We start from the raw sequence: 8,867 nt of genomic DNA on the forward strand, positions 1-8,867 counted from the left end.
GTTATATGAAGCTACTGGACTTAGGAGGGCACAAGAAATCTAAGTGCACCCTTCTCTTTTGAGATGATGCAACACCCTCAAACTGAAAGGCAAGGGGTAATATGTGCAATATGGAAATCTAAGTTCTTACTCCAGTTAAAATCCAAATTAATAATTTCCCCACCCAAACCTCCAGGAGCTCATTTTTCTACCTTATAATTCTGCTATAGTTCACCTGATGGAATACACTTATAGTTTAAAAAGAAATAAGAAAACCTATAGGCTCTCTTTTATTTTTAAGTTTTGTTTTGGCTCATTAATGCTTTCCATCTCATTTCTTACTTCCATCTCATTTTTTACTTTCCACTGGAAAATTTCTCCCAAAGCAATTTTTGACAAGTAAATAAAGTCAAACAGAATTTATTTGCTTATACATTTTTAAATGAAATTAAAACAGACTTAACATTCGTAGAGATCAAAAATTTAGAAAATTTTTACGATGACACAGTTGTTATTTACTAAATTAATATATTTCATCCACAGCTATATTGAAGAGACAAACAGAATCTTTAATATAAAATTGCTATTATTCCCTTCCATGAGTGATATAATTTATAGAGTTTAAGGTTAATACATTTTCACAATCTTTTTAATAGCAAATACATGCTTAAATAGCAAATAATTAAAATTTTAAATTCAGATTAAGCTATCTATCTTTGAATATAGAGAGAATCATAAAAAAATATTGTAGTGGGTTTAGAGCAGTAAAAGGAAACCATGGTACCTTGTATAGTTTTTGAATCAGAATCTTAACGTCTTCACTTCTTATCTTAAAAAAGGAAGATTCAGGAAGAACTTTTGTTATTGGGGTTCCCATACTTTAGTATCAGAAATCTTCATCTTTTGTAAGCATAAAAACTGAGTATACACTAAGTTTTTTAAAATTAATTTTATGTGGTTTTCTACTCTTCACAATTAGATTTCGAAAAATTTTTAAATCTGTAATTCTTTGAAGCTATGCTCTGCCTCTGCAAAAAAAAAAGCAAAGTAATGCCAACCCTGCAGGTGTTCAATGACTAAGTATTTATAAAATGGTAAATATTATAGATTGAACATTTGAGATGTACCACGTTTCAGATTTGCTTCAGGATTTTTATTAAGCTTTTAAACAGTATTTAAAAGGTTGTAATTATCACCATTTAATAAGAATTATTTGAAGTTTAGAGATTTTAACTAAGTAGTTCAAAGGACATGGCTTCTAATTCACCTGACTTGAGCATGTCATTATGCTTCACTGCTTCCTCAACATTGGTCCCAAAAAGATTATAACACAAATTGTTAATTTAATCACATCCTCAGAAATATCTAAAAATGTGTTATACAATTTAGGAAAGCAATATAATCATTGAAAAGAATATCAAACTGTTAAAGATTACTTTATTTATATGGAATATTTATGAATAAAATATGTCTTATAAATTAAATTTACTGAAAATTATATATTATCATTTTAAATGATGCTTTGTATGCAACAGTTCTAGATGACTATCTTCTTGTATGTTTGTTCTCATGACAGGATGGCAGACCAGATACTTGACGAGACTTCCTAGTAAAATACAACTGTATCTTTGATGAAATGCAACAAATATTATATGATTTATTGCTCATTGATGTTATGGAAAGTAGCCTAAATCTCTAGGGTCAAATTTTTATACACACAGAAATACACTCGCACAACAATTGAAACCAGGAAGGGAGCAGAAACTGGTAAGCAAGTAATAGGGTAGGTATCATTAAGATGGAGTAGCTCTAATGCCGATACAATACTGTAGTGATTGGGGTTCAAGCCTTGGGACTCTAAGATTGAAAAGCTGATCTGAGAGTCCCATATTAAGCTAAAGGTTTTAGGGTAGGATAATGTGGTTCTTAGATTAACGTGACCCTTAATTTCTCATGGAATCTAACATACAAATTATCTATGAAGAAAAACAAAGGCTCTTCTAGATTTCCAGTGATAGGATTTTAAAACATATACCTTTACAATAAAAAAATTACTAAACACAATACTAAAATTATAAGTGATAGTCAACATAAAAACAAATTACACATTTACAAACTCAGGGATTGTACGAATCAGATACATAACATAACAGGATAACATAACAGTATAAAATAATTTTGCAAAGTAAAAAAAGGAATAAATATTGATTTTAGAGCAAGAAACTATCAAAAAAAGTCAGGAAAATATGAGAAAAAACTTTCAGAAATGAAATATACAAAATTGTTGAAATTAAAAACTGAATGGATAAATAGCTGATTAGAAAGAATAATAATAAATATGATGGTAAACTTTAAGAGATTATCTAGAATGCAGTATATTGAGCAAACAAATGAAAACTATAAAGAAGTTAAGAAAGGAGACTTCTGGTCAGGGTGGTGGATTAGGTAAACTTGGTGTTCATTCTCTTTCATGATCACATCAAAATTACAATTAAATTATAGAACCATCTGAAGTCTAGCTGTACAGAAGTCCTATAACTACGGACATAAAGAAGAAGCCACCTTGAGACTGGTAGGAAGGGGTAGATATGCAAAATGGGCTCATCCCACACACACGTGACACTTAAAAATTGAGAGGATTGTCACGGCTGTGGAGGTCCCTCCTGAGGAGCAACATGTCCCAGCCCATGCTGAGCTCACCAGTAGTGGGAAGAAGAGTGCCCACATCTAGTTGTGAAAATAGAAGAGATTCTGTCTGGGTGAGACGAAGGGCTGCTGTAGACCCAGATTGCTACTTAAAGGGCCTGAGTACAGACTAACTCACTCACAAACACTTGTCCGAAGCTCCAGCAAAGGGACAACAGTGTGAAAAAGAGCACAAGACTTATGGGAAGAAAATAAATTGCCTGGCTTCGGGGCAAGGACTGGACAGGCAGCTGTCTCTAAGACAGAAGTACTGGAAGTGTTCTTTTGTTGAGCTCTCCCTCCAACCAGCCTGCAGGCAAAAGAGGGTGCCAAATCAGAGTCTCCATCAACCTAACACTGCTCATTCCATTATGGTGATATCCTGAGACCCTGAACTAACCCAATCCAAGCTCTGGCCCAAAATTCTTTAACAGTTATTCTTCACAAGTGGCCAGCCTTGGCCAGCATAAAAAATCTTTCCTAAAATCTCTCCAAGGTCTGCAAAACTCAAACAAGCAGCACTTGGCCTCAGCATGCTCTGTACCACATTCTAAGTGGCCCCAAGCCCAGCAATAGTGGCAGCTGGCCTCTGTTCACAGCAGAACCTCTCCCAAGTGCCTCCAAACCCAGCACAGGCAGCTACAACAACAGGTCACATTGTATCTACTAGCAGGTGTCCTCAGGCTGGGTACAGGCTGGGCCTGCACCAGAGTCTCTTCCAAAAGGCCCCAAAACCAACAAACCCTGTGGCCAGCTTCAGACTACAACAAAGCACCAGCCAATTAGCTCCAAATATGACACACCCAAAGAGTGGACTCATCAGGCACCAGAGTCCTGCGAAAGCAAGTCCTACTAAAGCATGTCCTACTCCATGAGGTCAGCATCTGTACAACAGCTCACCTGCCATAGTTAGGGCCAGTCTTCAAAGCCAGTCAGCCTGAGGGTCATTCCCAGGCACTGATGTACCAACAGCAATCAAGGCTCAACTACAACAGGAGGGCACACCACAACCCACACCCCTGGAGCACTTGGCTCAGGTGACCAGGGAGTGCGCCACTGGGCTCCACAGGACACCTTCTACATAAAGCTATCCTTTAAGACTGGGAGACATGGCAGATCTATCTACTAAATAGATACAAATACAGAGAGGTAGCCAAAATGGAGGTGGCGGGGTAGGGGATCCCAAATGAAAGAACAGAAAAAACTTTAAAAAAAGAAATAAATAAAATGGAGGGAAGCAATAAACTGTATAAAAAGTTGAAAACATTGGTTATAAGGATGTTCAATGAACTTAGAGGAAGAATAGAGTAACTTAGTGAGAACTTACACAAAGAGATAGAAAGCACAAAAAAAGAACCAGTCGAAACTGAAGAATACAATAACTGACATGAAGAATACATTATATAGAGTCAACAGAAGATTATGAATCAAAGGATTGAAATTGCAATTTGAAAAACAAGATAATGGAAAAAGTCTAATTGAAACAACAAAAAGAAAAAAGAATTTAAAATAAAAAAAAAAAAAAACAAGGATAGTTTAAGAAACCTCTGGGACAACACCAAGTGTAACATCATTGGAATCATAGGGGTAACAAGGAGAAGAGAGAGAACAAGGGATTTGGAACCTATTTGGAGAAATAATGACTGAAAATTTCCCTGACCTGGCAAAGGAAATAGATATATAAGCTCAGGAATCAAGGCTCAACAAGATGAAAGCAAAGAAGACCATACCAAGACACATCACAATTAAATGCCAAAGGTTAAGGGGAGAATCTCAGAAGCAGCAAACAGCAAAACAAAATGACAACAACAAAAATAAATAGATAGATAGATAGGTAGATAGATCAATCGGTCGATCGATAGATGATAGATAGATAGATAGATAGATAGATAGATAGATAGATAGATAAAGGTTATCTACAAGGGGGCTTCCATGAGAATGTCAGCTGATTTCTCAACAGAACATTTGCAGGCCAGAGGGATTGGCAGGAAATATTCAAAATGATGAAAAGCAAAGACTTACAACCAAGATGACTCTACCTAAAAGTTTAACATTTAGACTTGAAGGAGCAATAATGAGCTTCCCGGGCAGGGAAAAGCTACAGGAGTTCATCACCATCAAACCAGTATTACAAGAAATTTTAAAGAGACTTTTTAAAGAAAGAGTAGGAGGAAAGACCAGATTATGAATTAAAAAGTCAATAATTTATTAACAATATTTATCAATAACAATATTTAATTGCTTTAAATGGTAATAGATTAAATGCTCCAATCAAAACACATTGTGTGGGTAAATAAAGAAGAAAACAAGACCCTTACAAATGCTACCACTTCAGATCAAAAGACACACACAGACTGAAAGTAAAGGTATGAAAAAAGATACTTCATGCAAATGAAAAGAAAAAGAAAAAGCTGGGGTAGCAGTACTTATATCAGACAAAATAGACTTTAAAACAAGATACAAAGAAGGACATTTCATAATGATAAAGGGACCAATCAAACAAGAAGATATAACCCTTGCAAACATTTATGCACCCAGTGTAGGAACACCTGAATATATAAAGCAATAATTGACAAACATAAAGGGAGAGTTTGATGGCACTACAGTCATAGTAGGGGACTTTAACACCCCATTGACATCAAAGGATAGGTCAACCAGAGAGAAAATCAACAAAGAAGGAGCAGTCTTAAATGACACATTAATCCAAATGAATTTAATTAATATTTTTAGAACATTTCACCTAAAAGCAGCAGAATATAAATTCTAGTCAAGCACACATGGAACACTTTCCAGTATAGACCACATGTTAGGACACATAACAAGTCTCGATAAATTTAAGAAGACGGAAATCATATGAAGTATCTTCTCCATGGTATGAAACTAAAAATCAATTACAAGAAAAAAACTAAAAATCACACAAACACATGGAGGCTGAATAACATGCTACTAAACAATGAATGGATTAACAATGAGATCAAGAAATAAAGCAAAAGATACCTTGAGACAAATAAAAAACAAAACAAAACAATTCAAAATCTATGGGAAACAACCAAAGCAATTCTAATAGGGGAATTTATAACAATACAGCCTACCTCAAGAAACAAAAATATTCTCAAATAATGGAGCAGTGACAACTGACATCACAAAATATAATGAGTTATAAAAAATTCTATGAACAATTATATGCCAACAAATTAGATAACCTGCAAGTGGATCAATTCCTATAAACATACAATCTTCCAAGACTGAATCAAGAATATAAACAGAGAATATAAACAAACTGATAACTACTAATGAAATTGAATCAGAAATCAAAAAAACTCTGGACCAAATGGTTTCACAGGTGAATTTTACCAGCATACAAAGAATTGATACTTATGCTTCTCAAACTATTCTAAAACAATTGAATAGGAGAGAATGCTCCCAAGATCATTTTACAAGGCCACCATTACCCTGATAAAGACAATACAAAAAAGAAAGGGAGGGAGGGAAGGAAATTATACATCAATATCCCTAATTAACATAGATGCTAAAATCTTCAACCAAATATTAGCAAACCACATTCAGCAATACATTTAAATACCATACACCATAATCAAGTGAAATTTACTCCTGAGATGCAAATTTGGTTCAATATCCATAAATCATTTAACATGACACACCACATAAACAAAATGAAAGATAAAAATCATATCATATCAATAGATACAGAAAATATGTTTGACAAACTCCAGCATCCATTGATGATTAAAAAAAAAAAAACTCTCAGCAAAGAAGAGATACAAGAAACATACCTCAACATAATAAAGGCCATATATGACAAACCAACAGCTAACATCATACTCAATGAGGAAAAGCTAAAAGTGTTTCCTTTAAATCAGGAACAAGACAAGGATCTCCCCTTTTACCACTTTTATTTAACATAGTATTGCAAGTCCTAGCCACAGCCATCAGACCAGAAAAAGAAAAAACAGCCATTCGAGTTGGAAAGGAAGATCTAAAATTCATTATTTGCAGATGACATGATGTTGCACATAGAGAAACCTAAAGATTCCACCAAAAAGCTATTAGAACTGATAAATGAATTCAGTAAAATAGCAGGATACAAAATTAAAATTCACAAAACAGTTGTGTTTTAATACACAAAAAACAAATTATCAGAAAGAAATTTTTTTAAACTCCCATTTACAATTGCATAAAATATTAAAATACCTAGAAATGAATTTAACAAGGAGGTAAAATACCTGTAATCAGAAAATTATAAGACATTGAAGAAAGAACTTGAAGAAAATACAAATAAATAAAAGCATATACTGTGGTCACGAGTAGGAAGAATTGACATTGTTAAAAATACCATATTACCCAAAGCAATCTATAGATTCAGTGCAAAGGCATTTTTTTTTCACAGAACTAGAATAAATAATCCTAAAATCTATATGGAATTACGAAAGACCCTGAATAGCTACAGTAATCTCGAGAATGAAGAACAAAGTCGGAGGTATCATGCTACTTGATATCAAATAACATTACAGTAATCCAAATAGCATTGCACTTGCATATAAACAAATACATAGATCAATGGAACAGAATAGAGAGCCTAGAAATAAACCTATACCTATATGGTCAATTAATCTTTGACAAGAAGGCAAGATTATACAAAGGTGTAAAGATGGTCTCTTCAATAAATGATGTTGGGAAAACTGGAAGATACATGAAAAAAATGAATCTAGGCCACTTTCTTACACCAGATACAAGAATAAACTCAAAATGGATTAAAGACTTAAATGTAAGACCTAAAACCATAAACCTCCTAGAAGAAAACATAGGCAGTAAACTCTCTGGCATTGCTCTTAGTAATATTTTTTTGAATATGTCTCCTTGGGCAAGGGGAACAAAAGAAAAAATAAATAAACAGGACTACATCAAACTAAAAATGTTTTGCACAGCAAAGAAAATCATCAGCAAACAAAAAGACATCTTACTGAGAAGATATTCACCTATGATAAGGAGTTAATATCCAAAACATGTAAGAAACTCATAAAACTTAAGACCAAAAAGAGAAAAAAGAAAAAAAAAAACATGCTAATTAAAAAATGAGCAGATGACCTGAATAGACATTTCCCCAAAGAGGACATACAGTTGTCCAATAGACATGTGAAAAAATGCTCAACACCGTTAATCTTCAGAAAAATGCAAATTAAAACCACAATGAGATATCACCTTACACTTGTCAAAATAGCTATCATCAATAAATCAACAAACAAATTTGGGTGAAGATGTGGAGAAAAGGAAACTCTTGTGCACTGTTGGTGGGATTGCAAATTGGTATAGGCACTATAGAAAACAGTGTGGAGTTTTTTCAAGAAAGTAAAAATAGAACTACCTTATGATCCAGCAATCTTACTTCTTGGTATGTATCTGAAGAAATCCAAAACACTAATTTGAAAAGTTATATGCATCTTTATGTTTGCTGCAGCATTATTTACAATAGCCAAGATATGGAAGCAACCTAAATGCCCATCCATAGATGACTAGATAAAAAAGTAATACATATATGCAATGAGATATTACTTGGCATAAAAGAAAATATAATCTTAACATTTGCAACAACATCAATAGACTGAGAGGGTATTATGCTAAGTGAAATAAGTCAGACATAAAAAGAGAAATATATAATTTCACTCACATGTGGAATCTTAAAAAACAAAACAAACAAACACAAAACAGAAACAAACAAACACAAAACAGAAACAAACTCATAGATACTGAGAACAAACTGATAGTTGCCATATGGGAGGGGTTTGGGGAGGGCTAGGTGAAAAAGGTTAAGGGAAGAGATTAAGAAGTACAAATTGGCAGTTGCAAAATAGTCATGGGGATATAAAGTATAGCAGAGAGAATATAGTCGATAATATTGTAATAACTATGTACGTTGCCGGAGGGGTACTAGACCTACCAGAGGTATCAGTTCTTGAATTATATAAATGCCCAATCACTATGCTCTATATCTAAAATTAATATAATATTTTATGTGAACTGAATTGAAAAATTAAAATTTTTAAATGAAGTTAAGAGATTTCGAGAATAAAATGAGAAAGTATAATATACATCTAATTGGTTTTAAGAATAGATGTCAGTTCAGTAAATAGAAAGGGTGATTAGAATGAACAGGCAATAACTGGAAATTGTCCAGGATTTATGAA

The sequence above is a fragment of the Pteropus alecto genome, unplaced genomic scaffold, assembly GCF_000325575.1.
Source record: "Pteropus alecto unplaced genomic scaffold, ASM32557v1 scaffold104, whole genome shotgun sequence".
In the NCBI taxonomy this organism is placed as follows: domain Eukaryota; kingdom Metazoa; phylum Chordata; class Mammalia; order Chiroptera; family Pteropodidae; genus Pteropus; species Pteropus alecto.